Source organism: Panthera uncia, chromosome A2, assembly GCF_023721935.1.
Source record: "Panthera uncia isolate 11264 chromosome A2, Puncia_PCG_1.0, whole genome shotgun sequence".
Taxonomy (NCBI): Eukaryota; Metazoa; Chordata; class Mammalia; order Carnivora; family Felidae; genus Panthera; species Panthera uncia.
Window position 1 is genome coordinate 39733931 of NC_064816.1, and position 16985 is coordinate 39750915.

Consider the following 16985-nt stretch of genomic DNA (forward strand, 5'->3'; position numbering starts at 1 on the left):
CAATTACTATTGCTATGTAATAAATTACTCAAAATTTAATGGCTTACAATAACAGTGATCATTTATTCTGCTCTAGAATATGTCATTTAAACAGGGATCAGTGGGGAAAGTCATCTCTGTTATAAATCTCATCAGCTGAGGTGGCTGGCAGGGGACTGGCAAGCCCATTTACATGTTTGGCAAGTTGAGGTGGGCTGTTGGCTGGGAATTCAGCCATACCTGTGGACTGGGGACTTTAGTTCCTCTTGAGGTAGACCTCTCCACAGTGTGCTTGGGCTTCCTCATATTATGGTGGCTGGATTCCAAGAGAAATGGTGCTGATGGAACAAGATAGAAATGCATGCATTTTTATGAGCTAGCCGTAGAAATCACATAGCGTCACTCCTGCTGTTCTTTATTGCTCAAGGAAGTCATAGAGGAGTAGGTTTTAAGGGGAAAGTCATAGATTTTACCACTCAATGGGGAAGGGTCTCAAGTCATACTGAAAGAAGATGTTGAATATGGGATGTTGTTATAGCCAACTTTGCAAACACGACTGGCTACACTCCTCCAGATCTCTCTGTACCTACAAATACTGCCTCCTTTTTGGGCAGCCAACCTATATGCACTATATCTAAAATGGTTCCTTCATCCTCTGCCTTTTCCTTGGGTTCCTCCCATCAAGAGATCTGAGGGAGCGAGAACAGTGAGTATGGGGTAATTATTCACCAAAATTTATCCTTACAGGGTTGTTTTGAGGGGCTGTACTGATGACTCAAAATAAGTTAACAACAACAGCCCTTGTCTAGACACCCTTCCTTTCATGTCAGTAGATTATGTGTGAGCCAGAAAAAGGACGCCTAAGCACTCACAGAGAATACAATTATGTCCTCTCCCAGGAGAAATGCTGGGAAAGATAGCTCCCTATGTTTATTATAATAGCAGACCGGTATGTTTCAACAGTATTCCTGACACCTCAGAAGTGTAGATTTTTCACCTCAAAGTCTTACTGAAGAAGATTAAGTATGAGAGACTAGGTTTGAAGTCAAATATGACTATTGTTAGGCTATTTTTCTGGTAAAGATGGTGATCTAAAATTTTAGACTCTGTATAAGAAAAACAGCGTAAAAAATCAGAGTGTTTATGGCAATAAAAGAACACCTAAAATCCTGATTTTTGAGTCTAAAATTTTAAATTGCCCCAAATGAAACATTTATTCTTCACTTTCTTATTTAGTTTCAGATCAATTAAATGGTATAATTAAATGTCATGCCTTGCAAAGTAGAATGATTTTCTTTCTGAAATTGGGACATAAACTCTAAGCCAGCATGAACAATTACAACTCAATAATAAAAAGGCAAATAACCCAATTAAAGAATGGGCCAGCCACCCTGACTTTCGGTTTTCAGTGTATAAGCAGTTTACCATCACACTTTGTCCTAAAAGCAAGTAAAAAATTGAATGAACTGAAAAATCAACAACTCTTCTTAGATGTGGTACATCTAAGACTGAGGTCATAGAGGAAATCACTGTCTCCCAAACTGGAAAAAACCACATGTAAATCCTGAGGATCCTAATTTATTGGAGCTGAAACCCATGAGTAGGAAGTGCCCCAGGAGCTAGTACTGGGGTAGACAAACCTGAACTGTAATTTATGAATTGCTGGAGGGTCAGTGTGGACAAGCCGGAGAGCTACAACTCTAGGGAACGTAGTCATAGGTGGTTCCCTACGTTTCTGTGAGCTGTACCTCCAGGAGCTCTATCAGGTTCTCACAGTGAATAGCAGAGAAAAATCCCCCTGTGTTTCTGGCAGGGGAAAGGAATAGAAACCATGTAGCATTTTGAAATAAGAACATTCTGTTCTTAACAAGGCTTGCTTTCAGGAGAAACTATTTTATCAGAGACTAACCTGCTGGGGTTTTTATCAGAGATAAATACTTCTGAGGGAAAGGGAATACCCAAATCCAGCTCTCTCTAGCCTTCAACATGGGGGAAGGAAAACAGACAAAATCTGAGCCCTGCAGACATCTCACCAAATGGGTGAAGGGGAACATGAAGCACTGAGAAGTTCACAGTCCAGGAGAACAGGCTGACCCAAAGAATGAGACCTAATCAGAGGACTAAAGAATGCGTTCCCTCGTCCCACACCTTATACCACATTAGTAGTGACCAATTTACTGCCCCATGTCTGTCTAGCACATCATGTCTGCCGTTCAACAAAAAATGACAAAGCACATTAAAAGGCAAAAAACATAGTTTGAAGAGATTGAATAAGCATCAGAGGAGGCACCATGTATGGCAGGAATGTTGGAATTATCAGACAAAGAATTTAAAAAGAATTGTGATTAATAGGATAACGGATTTAATGGAAAAAGCAGACAATATGCAAAACAGATGGACAATGTAAGCAGAGAAAGGGAAATTCTAAGAAATAAAACAGAAACACCAAAGATCAAAAATATGGTAACGAATGATTTCATGGGATCAGAAATAGAGTAGACATGGCTGAAAAAACAATCTCTGAGCTTGAGGATATGACAATTAAATTTTCCAATACTGAAAATCAAAGAGAAAAAGACTGAAAAAAAGAATAAAATATTCAAGAAATGTAGGATAACTACAAAGGTATAATATACATTTAATAGGGATATCAGAAGGAGGTAAAAGAGAGAATGGGAACAGAAGTAATATCTGAAGCAAAAATGACTTAGAATTTCCCCAAATTAATATCAGATACCAAACCTCAGGTCCAATAAGCTCACAGAAAACTAAGCAGGTTAAATGCCACAAAAACTACACGTAGGCATTATCACATTCAAACCTCAAAAAACACAAGGAGAATCTTGAAAAATTCCTGAGGAAAAAAAGCACTTAACCTGGAGAAAGAAAAAAAGAGTTACATCCAATGTCTCCTCAAAAACGAACCAAGAAAACATATGGAATGAAATATTTAGTGCTGAAAGAAGAAACCCACCAACCTAGAGTTCAATACCCTGAAAAGTAAAAAGAGAAATATACACTTACTGAGGCAATAAAAAAATATTAAGGAAATCGGTTGCCAGTAACCTGCATTGTAAGACATGTTAAAAGAAATCCTACAGAGAGAAGGAAAATGATATAGGTCAGGAATTTAGATTTACATAAAGAAAAGAAGAGCATCAGAGAATAAATAAGTCAATGCAAAATAAAGATTTTATTGTTTGTTCTTCATAGATCTAATAGTTAACACTTTGTTCAAAATACTATGATCAAAAGTGAATTTAATTTGATATATAAATATACACATATGTATAAGTGAAATGAAAGACAGCAATGATATAAGGGGTAGGAGGAAAGAATTAGGAATATTTTGTTATTATTAGGTACTTGCACTACCATTGAAGTTGGTTTGGGTTTTTTGAAAGTGGAGTTGGATTCGTTGTAAATACATACCTCATACTTTAGGATAACTACTTAAAAATATTGTCATTGATATACTAAAAAGGGAGAGAGAGTGGAGTCCTAAGTGAGCATAAAATGCTCCATTAAAACAACAAAAGGCAGAAAAAACAGTGAAAGATAAAAACAAAAACAAAGAACAAGGGCAACAAATAGCAAATGGAAGAAATATGACAGCTACTAATCCAACTATATTAATAATCTCCTTAAATGTCACTGGTCTAGGGGCACCTGGTGGCTCAGTTGGTTAAGTGTCCACCTTCGGCTCACATCATGATCTCGTGAGTTGTAATTTAGAGCCCCACATTGGGCTCTGTGCTGAGAGCTCAGAGCCTGGAGCCTGCTTCAGATTTTTTGTCTCCTTCTCTCTCTGTCCCTGCTCCACCACACTCTGCTTCTCTCTCTCTCTCTCTCTGTCTCTCTCTCTCTCTTTCTCTCTCTCTCTCAAAAATAAACAAACATTAAAGCAAATTTTAAAAAAATAATAAAAAAAAATCAATGGTCTAAATATCTCAAGCAAAAGATGGATATTATCAGAGTGAATTAAAAAGCAAGAGCCAACTATATCTTGTCTATAAGAAACCCACTTAAGTATAAAGACACATCTAGATTAAAATAAATGGATGGAAAAAATATGCCATGCTAATACTAATTTTTTTACAAAGAAGTGGGAGTAGCTATATTAATTTCAAACAGAAATGACTTTAAGATAAGAAAAGTTACCAAGGACAGAGAGAGGCATTAGCTAATGATAGAATGGTCAATATTTCAAGACATAACAACCATTAATGTATACACCTAACAAGAAAGAACCAAAATACATAAAGGAAAAAACTGATAAAAACTGTAAGGAGAAATAGATCAATCCACCATTAGAGCTTTAAAACTTAAAATCCATCTATCAAATGAACAGATCCAACAAGTAGAAATGCAGTAAGAACATAGTTGAATGAACAGCACTATCAATCAACTGGATATGATTGATATCTATAGACTACTTCATCCAAAAATAGCAGATTATACATTCTATTTAAGCTCACATAGAACATTTACCAAGAAAGACCACATAATGAGCCATAAAACACACCTTAACAAATCTGAAAGGAAAGATATTCTGCAATGTCTGCTTTCAGAACATCATGGAATTAAAGTAGAAATTGATAGCAGAAAGATAGATGAAGAGATCTGAAACTCCCCAAATATTTGATATTAAACAGCACACTTCTAAAAAACATGTAGGTCAAAGAACAAAACCTCAACACAGATTTAGAAATATTTTGAACTAAATATAAATGAAAATATAACATCAAAAAAATGTGTGGGATGTACAGACAGCAATACTTAAGAGGGAAATTTCCAGCACTGAATGCATATATTAGAAAAGAAAAAAGATATAAAATCAATACTCTAAGTTTCAATCTTAAGAAACTATTTAAAAAAGACAATTTGGGTGCCTGGGTGGTTCAGTCGGGTTAAGCATTCAACTTTGGCTCAGGTCATGATGTCACGGTTCATGGGTTTGAGCTCCGCATCGGGCTCTGTGCTGACAGCTCAGAGCCTGAAGCCTGTTTAGGATTCTGTGTGTGTCTCTCTCTCTACCCTTTCCCCACTCACGCTCTCTCTCAAAAATAAATAGACATTAAAAAAAATTTAAAAAGAGAGACAAATCAAAAGTAAGCAGCTGAAAAGGAATAATAAAATTAAAAATCAGTGAAATTGTTAACAGGGAATAAATAGAGAAAATTAATGAAATCAGGAACTGATTCTTTGAAAAGATCGATAAAATTGATCAACCTCTGGTTAGGCTAATTAAGGAAAGAAAGAGAAAACACAAATTACAAAAAAAAAAAAAAAAAGATACCACGATGGATTCTATGAACATTAAACAACGAGCAATTCTATGTTCACCAATATGATTGCTGAGATGAAATGGGCCAATTCTCTGAAAGTTACAATCTGCCAAAACACATACATGAAGAAATAGTCTCAATAGAATTATACTGTTAAACAAATTGAATCAATAATTAATAACTCTCCCAAAAAGAAAGCAAAAGGCCCAGATGGGTTTATTGGAAGATTCTACCAATCGTTTAAGGAGGAAATTATACCAATTTTATAATCTCTTACCAGAGATAAAAGCTAAGGGAATATGTGCCAAATCATTTTATGAAGCCAATATTACCCTAATTAATACTGAAATCATACAAAGACACTGCAAGAAAAGAAAACTACAGACCAGTATCTCTCATAAACATCAATACAAACATCCGCAACAAAGTATTAGCAAATCAAATCCAATAATGTATAAAAATTTATACAACACAACCAAGCAGGATTTCTCTCAGTTAGGAAGGACTGGTTTAGTATTTGAAAGTCACTAGGGGCGCCTGGGTGGCGCAGTCGGTTAAGCGTCCGACTTCAGCCAGGTCACGATCTCGCGGTCCGTGAGTTCGAGCCCCGCGTCAGGCTCTGGGCTGATGGCTCGGAGCCTGGAGCCTGTTTCCGATTCTGTGTCTCCCTCTCTCTCTGCCCCTCCCCCGTTCATGCTCTGTCTCTCTCTGTCCCAAAAATAAATAAAAAAAAAAAAAAAAAAAAAAAAAAAAACGTGGAAAGTCACTTAATGTAATCCATCACATCAAGAATCTGATAAGGAAACATCTTTGGGAAAATGTCTATTCATTTCTTCTGCCCATTCTAAATCAAATTATTCTTGTCTTTGGTGTTGAGTTTTATAATTTCTTTATGTATTCTGAATCATAACCTTTCATTGGATATATTCAACAAAGAATGGGGAAATTTCTTCAACTTGATTAAAAAACATCTAGAAAATACCTACAACTAACATCATAATTAATGGTCAGAAACTTGAAGCTTTCCTGCTAAGATCAAAAACAAGGCAAAGATATTTGTTTTCATCATTACTCTTCAACACTGTTCTAAAAATCCTAGTAATACAAGAAGACAAAAAAAAAGAAAAAGGAATAAAGGGTATACATATTGGGAAGAAAAAATAAAATAAATGGTCTTTTTTTTCTCAGATGACATAATTGTGTATGTAGAAAATCTGAAAGAATCAACATAACAAAATGCCTGGAACAAATAAGCAATTATAGAAATGTTTTAGAATACAAGGTATTCTGGTATAAAAAGATAATTTTTTCTCTCTTTTTCCTTCAGAAGTAATCTTCCATCTCACAAGAGTAAGTACTAAGTCTCCAACTGGATTTGCGGGAGACAGATATACACTCGATCTTAGCCAAAAGTCTGAGAAGCGATTGGGGGAGTCAGATATAATTCTAAATTCTTCTTTAATATCCAAAATACTAATAAGCACATAGAAAGATTCTCAGTCTCATTACCGATCTGAGAAATAAGAATTGGGAATAATGAGATATCACTTCTCAATTATCTGTTTGGCACAAAAATAAATAAATAAATAAATAAACAAACAAACAAACAAACAAACAAATAAAACTTAAGAGGAAAAAGCAGGTGTGGGAAAGGATTTGGGGAACAGACACCCTTAGGTTCTGCTGATAGAAACATAAATTCCTGCCCCTTTCCTGGAGAACAATTTAGAAACAACGCTACCATTACTGCTAATAGTAGTAATAGTCATAACAATAACAAGAACAAGAACATGTGCTATTCTAAGTACCATATGTGTGTGTGTGTGTGTGTGTGTGTGTGTGTGTGTGTGTGTTTGTGCATGTGCGTGTGTAGTACCTCTGAATAATGTACTATTATCACCTCAGTTTTACAGATAATAAACTGAGGCAAAGAGAGATAAAGATCAACATTTCATAAGGGAATGAAATCGGTTTTAGAAGTTGCAATTCTGAGTTCAGGTTTTTTAATGATGAAACTATATAATTCGAATCAGATCCAGCAATTCCTTACCTGAGCAAATATCCTCAGAAAACTTTCTGAGAATTATTGACAAGGCTTCACTATTATTGCTTCAAAACACTATTAGCTATTCTCTTCCTTACCTAGTTTCTTACTCTAAACACTCTCAGAATTACTTCAACTGGAATCTGATTGTTAGTTATTTAACACCATTGAAAAATCTAAGAAAAATTAAAAGGCTCACAATACATAGCTGCTTTATTTCATACAGGAGCAGTGAATTATGATGATTCTTTCCCTGTCATTCTCCCCATCCATCCATTCCTTCCTCTCTCCCTTCAGCCACCCATCCATCTCTCCTTTCCTATTAAGACGGTATTGTAGTTTTCTTTATTTAGGTCTTGCAGACCAATGTGTATCTTATCTTAACATATATCTTATCTTTTATTATTTTTTAAAATGTTTATTTATTTTTGAGAGAGAGAGACAGACAGAGCTCGAGAGGGGAAGGACCAGAGAGAGGGAGACACAGAATCCAAAGCAGGCTCCAGGCTCCAAGCTGTCAGCACAGAGCCCAATGCGGGGCTCAAACTCACAAACCACGAGATCATGACCTGAGCTGAAGTCGGATGCTTAACCGACTGAGCCAGTCAGGCGCCCCAACATGTATCTTATCTTTTGAGGGAGTTTTTTGTCCTATTATACTTTCTTATTGGTTACTGTTGGTACATAAGAAAGCTATTACTTTTTGTAAATTTACCTTGTATCTAAGTAGTAGACTTAACTCTGATTAATTTTTTAAAATTTAGAGTTGACACTATTGGATCTTGAGTAGCCTGAATATCATTTTGTCCTCAAATAATGGTATCTTTGTTTCCTTATTTTCAGAGTTAAATCATTTATTCCTGACCATACTTTATTGCATTGGTCCAAACATTTCCAAATGATTTTAAAATAATGGTATTTGTGCGTTTCCTTTCTTGTTGCTGATTTAAATAAAAGTATTCCTAGTATTTCTCTTTAAGGACACTTTTGGGATGCGGAGGAAGTATTTTTCTGTGTCTGTAATAGGTCATTAATTTTATTGCATGTCTTCTAGGTACCTATTAAAAATAGTGTGGTCTATTTTATTAGTTCTACTGATATGATGCATGCACCTTGGCTAGAATATCCCCATGTAGTTTACAAAGGTTATTATTATTATTGTTTTAATATAATGTTCAGTCTGGTTTGATACAATTTCATTTAGGTTTTCATACTATATTCACAAAATTAATTTATATCTACAAATTATTTGCTATCTTGCCAGGTTTTGTTATTAGGAGTATGTTAGCTTCACAAAATAAATTGAAAAGATTTTTAAATTTTTATGTTGTCAAATAGTTTATATAACAGAATATTTATCTGTTTCCTGAATACTTGAGAAAAATTACCAGTATAATTTTCCAGCCCCAGGGGCATCTGAGTGGCTCAGTCCATTGAATGTCTGATTCTTTTATTATTATTATTATTTTTAATGTTTATTCTTGACAGAGAGAGAGAGAGAGAGAGACAGAGCGTGAGCGGGGGAGGGGCAGAGAGAGAAGGAGGCACAGAATCCGAAGCAGGCTCCAGGCTCTGAGCTGTCAGCACAGAGCCCAACACGGGGCTCAAACTCACAGACCGCGAAATCATGACCTGAGCCAAAGTCGGACGCTCATCCGACTGAGCCACCCAGGCACCCCGAGTGTCTGATTCTTGATTTCAGTTCAGGTCATGATCTCATGGTGCCTGGGATGGAGCCTTGTGTCCAGCTCAGTGCTGACAGCGTGGAACTTGCTTGGGACTCTCTCCCTCCCTCTCTCTCTCTCTCTGCCCTTCCCTTCCTTCCACACACACACACACACACACACACACACACACACTCTCTCTCTCTCTCTCTCTCTCTCTCTCTCTCACACACACACACACACAAAATAAAAATAAATAGACATTAAAAAATTATCAGGCCCTAAAATCATTTTATTTTTAGTGAGGGGGTGGCTGGTGATGGTTCTTGATTTACATGTTTTTATATTAATGGATATACTTAGGTTTTCTAATTCTTGTTAATTTTGATCATTTATATTTTCCTATAAACTTTCCATTTAATTGGATTCCATTAAATACATACAAGTTGAACATGGAATGCTCTGTTTTAAGATATTTCTTTCTGATCTGTTATAATCTTTCTCATTTCTAATTTTAGCTGTATCTTTATTCTTCACGGATATATTCTATAGCTTATCCATTACTTTTTGACATTCTATCTATCCCTTTTGTTTTTCTATCTCCTTTGTATACAATAGTTTTGCTATTTTTTCCCTAAATTCTACAAGGGTGTGAAAAGAATGAAAAGAAATGTGTATTTTCCATTTGTATGGTGAATTTTTCATATGTATCTGTTTCTTCCATTATAATATAGCATCAAAAGATTCTTTTTCTAATTTTGGCAAATTGATCTGTTGGCAGTTAGAAGAAGCACTCTCAGACTACACACCAATTTTGTTTCTCATTTTTCTCTTTGCTTTTGACTTGATATATTTTAATGGTACATTATTTACAGTATTATAGTTTGTGATTATTATACCTTCCTTACAGAGCAATTTTTTTTCAAAATATATTTATCCTCCTTACTCTTGAGATTTGCCTTCAATTATGACTTTCACAAAATCACACTTGGTTCTCTTTCTTGTTGCATTTGACAGATAAATATTTGCATATCTTTTCACTGATATCCTTTTATTTATAGCCTTCGTTGTTGTAACTCCGATATTTTTATGGGTTTTAGCTCAAGCAACATGTTACTTGATTTGACTTCCACCAGTGTTCTTATAAATTTAAATCGTACAGGGTTTCCACTAGGGGTGGATTTGGACCATTCATCCTAATAAACATTTTACTTGACGAACACACCCCTGGGGTGCCAATCACACTGTAAGTAGAAACTGAGACTCTATATGCCTGGTTGAGTAAATGATGAGTTAGGGAAATAAACTCAACCTCTTGAGTTTATTTTGTGCCTCTCCCTTTTTCCTAGAAGCATTGTAGAATCTTGTTATTCATCCCTGAGCAGCACTGTGGGAGGAGACGGATTTCAGGGAAGTGTTCAAGATGAGTAAGAGTGATTTCTCTGTTCTAATCCCAGTTTTATAGACTCCTTCCTGAGTATATTATCTTTTTTTTTAAGTGTTTATTTTTGAGAGAGAGAGAGAGAGAGCAAGCAGGGGAGGTGGAGAGAGAGAGGGGGGAACAGAAGATCCAATGTGGGCTGTGCACTGACAGCAGAGAGCCCGATGTGGGGCTCAAACTCAGGAACCGTGAGATCATGACTTGAGCTGAAGTTGACCGCTCAACCGACTGAGCCACCCAGGCACCCCTCCTGAGTATATTCTCTTAATGATCCTTCCAAGTCAGGAGACATTTTGAATTTGGACAATATATAAAATTTATAGGACACTCCAAGTGGGGGGTGCCTAAAAACTCAGAGTGTCACTGCAATTAGTGTTTGGAATAAGTGCTTTGGCTGAGATCTGTATTTACGATGAACATATATATGCATACGTACCTTTTTTAAAACATAGTTTTGTATTATAAAAGAACTGCTGTTTTCAAACTTTGAGTCCTCATATCCTGATAATTTCATGACACAAATCAATTTCCAGTGACCACACTGTATTATGACACACAAAGGGTTACTTTCACGGATATTTTTTTCTACCACCAAGAGCTGGAAAATGCATCAAGTCTCGACGCTCATGACTGCTGCCGTAACAAGAGTGAGTCCGGGCTGTGACAGATAAATCACACTGAAGTCAGCCACTCAAGTGAATGGCAGACTGGTTGTCAACACTAAACCTCTTATTGCTTCCAGTGACTTTTATCCACACACATTCTAATTCATCATAGATCCAATTCCACAAAATGTTTGTAAAGCTGTACAGCTTGGCTCTATACATTCTTCATTTCTAAAGCACCTGCATCACATCGAGCTTATCAAAGCATATCCATTGAAACATCCATTACAATATACACTGAACCCTTGCTGTGTTTTGGTTTGAAAATTTCTATTTATAGTGAGCACCCCCTCCATATCATATATCTAAGTCCAAAAGGTAACTTATTAGGCAAGTCAGAATTGTCCTTGAATGTTCTTAAAATTATACTTAAATTGCCATGCCCCAGATACTAAGGTCCCAGGTAGTAATGTTCTTTTGTTTTTCTTGAACGTTGGGCTATTATCTCTTTTATCCTGTTAGGGGAAGCTATGGTATATTTAAAAGTAGAGAAAGATGTTTTACTGGGGTGAAGGATGGAATCTCTCTGCTTTCTATTTTATTTTATTTTATTTTATTTTATTTTATTTTATTTTATTTTATTTTATTTATTTTATATTTTGACTGAGTGTATGGTGTGGAATTATGTCAGTTAAACAGGATTATAACAAAATGTTATTGTACACATACTGCTGAGTCCATGTCTCTTCTTATAGCTGCATATATATGAAAAAAAAGTGTATACACATGAATATACACCTTCTTACATACATAGAAATAATGTATAAAGATATGTAGACATAGGGAAATGGGGAGAGAACAGTGTTCCAGGAAGAGACCACTGTCTGTGAACTCTCATGGTGGGAGTGAACACAGCATATACTAAAAACTGATGTGAGAAGAGACCAGAAAATGAGGGACAAAATGTTAAGTGACTCACTGATGGCATCATCTAGTAGCCACAGAACCTAAAACTCATATGTATCTGAACACAACTGGGTTGTTTTTCCCAGTCACACCACACTGTGCCTACACTTCAGATTTGCATGGCAAATAGTGGGCTTAAGTGGCATTTTTTTACTGCTCATTTATTTATACAACTTTGGTTTGTCCCACAGGCACAGGCCGAAGCTTGTCTTTGGATCCATACCTCGTCCCGTGATATGCCAATTTGGTTTAATCACTTGGTTTAACAAGCTTTTCTGAATGTATAACCACGCAGAAGCCTGTGATTGGCAGGATGTTCAACCCTACACAATGTATCTGATCTAAATTGTTAGAGTTTTCTGAGCTTATAGATTTGTCCCAAAGGTATGTGTTTTTTACAATAAATGAATGAGTATTGAATACTCAAGGTATGGTCCAATAATACCCTGTTGTATAGTCCCAATGACAACTGGCTGAATCAGTTAAGAACTTTTAGTGGATTTTCCATTTTTTTAAAAAATGTTTTTAGTGTTTATTTATTTACTTTTGAGAGACAGAGAGGGAGCACAAGCAGGGGAGGGAGAGAGAGGGAGACACAGAATCAGGAACAGGCTCCAGGATCTGAGCTGTCAGCACAAAGCCTGACATGGGGTTTGAACCTGGGAACCATGAGATCATGACCCCCAGCTGAAGTCAGACGCTTAACCAACTGAACCACCCACCTGCCCCTCTTCCATTTTCTAAACTATGCCTCCCCCTTTAAAGATATGGTTCTTAGGGGTGCCTGGGTGGCTCAGTCAGTTAAGCATCTGACTTTGGCTCAGGTCATGATCTCATAGCTTACAGGTTCGAGCCCCACATCGGGCTCTGTGCTGGCAGCTCAGACCCTGGAGCCTGCTTCAGATTCTGTGTCTCTGTCTCTCTGCCCCTTCCTGCTCACACACTCTCTCTCTAAACATATAAATAAACATTAAAAATTTGTTTAAATGATAAAAAAAATTAAAAAAAAATATCGTTCTTACCATCTACCTTTTTCTGCAACTTCCTGACTCACACTTTGCTGCTTTTCAAAACAGGTGATATATCCATGAACATACTGGATAAAGAGAAGCAGACTCTCCAGGTTAATGTGAAAGCTGCGATGAATTTATAATCAGAGGACAAGAGTTGTTGTGTGATTCCCTTCTCATGCAACAGAAAACCAATTTACTTAATTGCCTGTGCTTAAGCGTAATGTCATCTTGTATGGCTTACTGTTTTATACTGATGGGAGAATATTAAGTTACTAATGGCATAAGTCCATAAAAAAATTCATAGGCCATGAACTAGCATGCTAGAAAAAGAACAGATTTGGCAGGCGGTAGCATTAATTTATGAAATGTCATGTTTTAGATACCTGACTCTTGTAAACAGATGATTTTATACCTGATGTGGGCCCTATCATTCAACTAAGAACAGGTAAATTACATTAAAACCTCAAATATTCTTAACTCCAAGCTCCTCTTACAGAAAGCAGTCATCTGGCTCAGTCCGAAGTGAGCACTTCCTCAAGAATGTTTGATGAATATTAAAATCAAATTACTTTGGGCTTTTAGTCTCTCGTTATTTCTTTAGCATTAGTGAAAATAGAGGACACTCTATGCAATAAAACACCATCAACAATTTAAAATCCAGGTAAATCACAAACACCGTTATCTACACTAGACAGCAAAGGTAACTAATGTTTCAAATCTAAGAACTAAGGTTAGGACAAGAGCTGAGTTAGAAAAGAAGCTTTTTCCAGAATTGATAATGGGACTTTATGAAGGTAACATTCTAGTCTTTTCTCTTTTCCTTTGCCTTCCCTCAGGGAAAGGACGAACACTAAGCATGGAATAGAGTTGCCTGAGAATACTGGCATACGCCTTTTCTTACTGCGACAGAAGAAATTTGTGACTTTTTTTTTTTTTTTTAAAAAGGGTATTTAAAGTAATGGTGAAAGAAATGCTAGTAAGTTGTAGCCACTGGTGAAGTCCTCCCAGGCCTTGAATTGGTCAGAATAATTAGAGAAACCAGAACTTCTAAAATGGAATAAGCCAGGTAAGAGAAAATAGAAAAGGCAATGAAACTGCACATAACTGCGGCTGGTATCTAAACATCACCACTTTTTTATTTCTTGTAAGAAACCATCTGCAATGTTTACTAGGGCTGCTGTAACTAAGTGACACAAACTGGGCAGCTTTAAACAACAGAACTTTATTCCCTTTACAGTTCTTGAGGCCAAAAGTCTGAAATCAAGCTCCCTTTCTAAAATCTCTAGGATAGGACCCTTCCTTGTCCCGTCTGAACTTCTGGAAGCTCTAGGCATTCCTTGGCCTATGGAAAGATAGCTTTAATTTCTGCCTGCATCTTCACACTGGCCCTTCCCCTCTGTGTCTGTGTCTTTTTTTTTTTTTTTCTAATTGTATTTATTTATTTTAAGACAGAGAGAGAGAGAGAGAGAGAGAGCGCGTGCGCGCACGCAAGTGGGGGAGGGGTAGAGAGAGACACACATCGAATCTGAAACAGGCTCCAGGCTCTGAGCTGTCAGCACAGAGCCCCACGCAGGGCTTGAACTCACAAACCACGAGATCATGACTTGAGCAGAAGTCGGACACAACCGACTGAGTCACCCAGGAGCCCTGTGTCTGTGTCTTTACGTGGTGTTCTCCCTATGTTTGTGTCCAAACTTCCCTCTTAAATTTTTTTTTTCATTGAGGTAGAGTTGACATACAATATAATATTAGTTTCAGGTGTACAACATAGCGATTCTCCAGTTATATACATTACAAAATGCTCACCACAATAAGTGTAGTTAGCTTCTGTAACCATACAAAGTTATTATAATATTATTGACTCTATTCCCCTACACTGGATTTTTCGTCCCCACGACTTACTTATTTTCTAATTTCAAGCTTGTACCTCTTTATCCCCTTCATCAAATCTTCTTCTTATAAGGACATCAGTCATATCGGGCCCATATCGGGTCCATTCTACTCTGGTAGGACAACACTACAACTTAACTAAATGTATCTGCAACAGCCATAATTCAAATAAAGTCACCTTCTGAGGTACTGGTGTAAAGAAATATATTTTCTGCACCTCGTTTACTGTCAACTACCACACTCGTACTTAGAACACAGCACAACACTTCTGACACCGTGTGTGTGGGTTCTCCACACCAAGCAATCCTTGGACACAAGTTGGATGCCTTATAATTCAGTTCTGATGCTATCTGCCTGGAGTTGGCACTGGATCCCATGAGTTAAGAGCTGAGTCCCAGAGGACTGGCCACCATTTAGACACCAATCACAAGTCTCAGACACTTACCTAATCTTCTGATCAACTAGCTGTAAATCGGGGTTCCCATGGCGCTCTGCTTGGGTTCAATTATTTGCTAGTACAGCTCTCCAAACTCAGGGAAAGATTTATCTACATATATCTGTTTATTGTAAAGGATATATATGTAAGAAAGGGTGCAGATGAACAGCCAGATAAAGAGGTTCATAGGATGATGTTCAGGAGGGTCCTGAGTGCAGGATCTTCTGTCCCAGGGGATTTGAAGGGTGCCACCCTCCTGGCAGGTAGATGTGTTTACCACACCAGAAACTTACAAAACTCCACACTTTTGGGATTTTTGTAGAAGCTTTATCACAGTAGGCCTGATCAATTATGAACTCAATCTCTAGCTCCTCTTCCCTTGTCAGAGGACGAGTGATAGAGCTAAAACTTGCAAGCTTCTAATCATGGTTTTTCTGGTGACCAGCCTTCATCCTCACGCTGTTCAGCAGTTCACAAGAGTCACCTCATTAGAACAAAAAACTTCCTATCACCCACGAAATTCCAAGGGTTTTAGGAGCTCTGTGGCAGAAACTAGGGGCAGTAACCAATATATTTTATTATTTCACAATTAGACTTCAGGACTTAATCTTTTCTGGGGGCTGGCAAACAATTGAAGTCATAACATTACCCTTTTAAGTTGCACACAGTACTAATGCATTGTTACACCTGTCTGTATGTGTATCTACATTTAATAAAAAATAAAATCTTTGTCAAAAGAATACAGCTGAGTTGTCCATTGTGTCATTTTTGTTTTTAATTCAAAGGACAAAACTTGAACTCTACTATATACCATTGACGTCTTAGCCAAACAGAATGAAGCTCTCCCTGAGTCAAAATGAAGAGGCCTCCAAGGGCAACTGGCCTTGTGATTCTGGATTCACAGACATATGCCCAGCTGGAGGGGAGGGGGAGGGTCTGCTCTTAGTTTGTGTGGCCCACCAAACACTGTGGTCACTTCTTTTTATTTTTTAAAGTTTATTTATTTATTTTTGAGAGAGAGAGAGCAGGGCAGGGGCAGAGAGAGAGGGAGAGAGAAAATCCCAAGGAGGATGTCAGCACAGAGCCCGATGTAGGGCTCCAACTCGTGAACCGTGAGATCATGACCTTAGCCGAAATCAAGAGTCAGATGCTTAACCAACTGAGCCACCTAGGCACCCCAGCACCGAGTCACTTCTTAACAGTTCTCCTCAAAGTATCAGTTCTTCCTTGAAATCTGTAATTATTTCTGAGATAGAACCATCACAAATGAGGAGAAAGAGTGGAACGTAAGAAAATATTTGTGTTTTGGGCACATACAGATTTAGGCTTGAATCTAGGTTCCATAGTGTCTAGCACAGTGACCCCAGGAAAGTTAATAAGCTTTTCAAATCCTTAGTGTGTGCATCTGTGAAATGAAAATCCTCACTGCTAATGCCCAGAGTGATTTCAAGGATCAACGTGGATAAAGCTCCTGGCTTGATACAAAGGAGGCACTGAGTAAATGTGACTTGGTTCAACTTCATAATATATATGGCAAGTTGAAAGTCAACAGCTTATAAGAAAACTTTCTTCTTCCATAGGGTGCTAGTGACCAAATTTTCATGGTGATATGTATAATTAAGTATTTAATATAAATACAACAAATATCACTTTTAATTA

General features: G+C 37.1%; 1 protein-coding gene across 1 annotated transcript in view; it reads right to left on the reverse strand.

Moving 5' to 3' along the window:
- CNTN3 (contactin 3) overlaps window positions 1-16985 on the reverse strand; it is a 249938-nt gene that overhangs the window by 45934 nt on the left and 187019 nt on the right. The window lies entirely within an intron of this gene.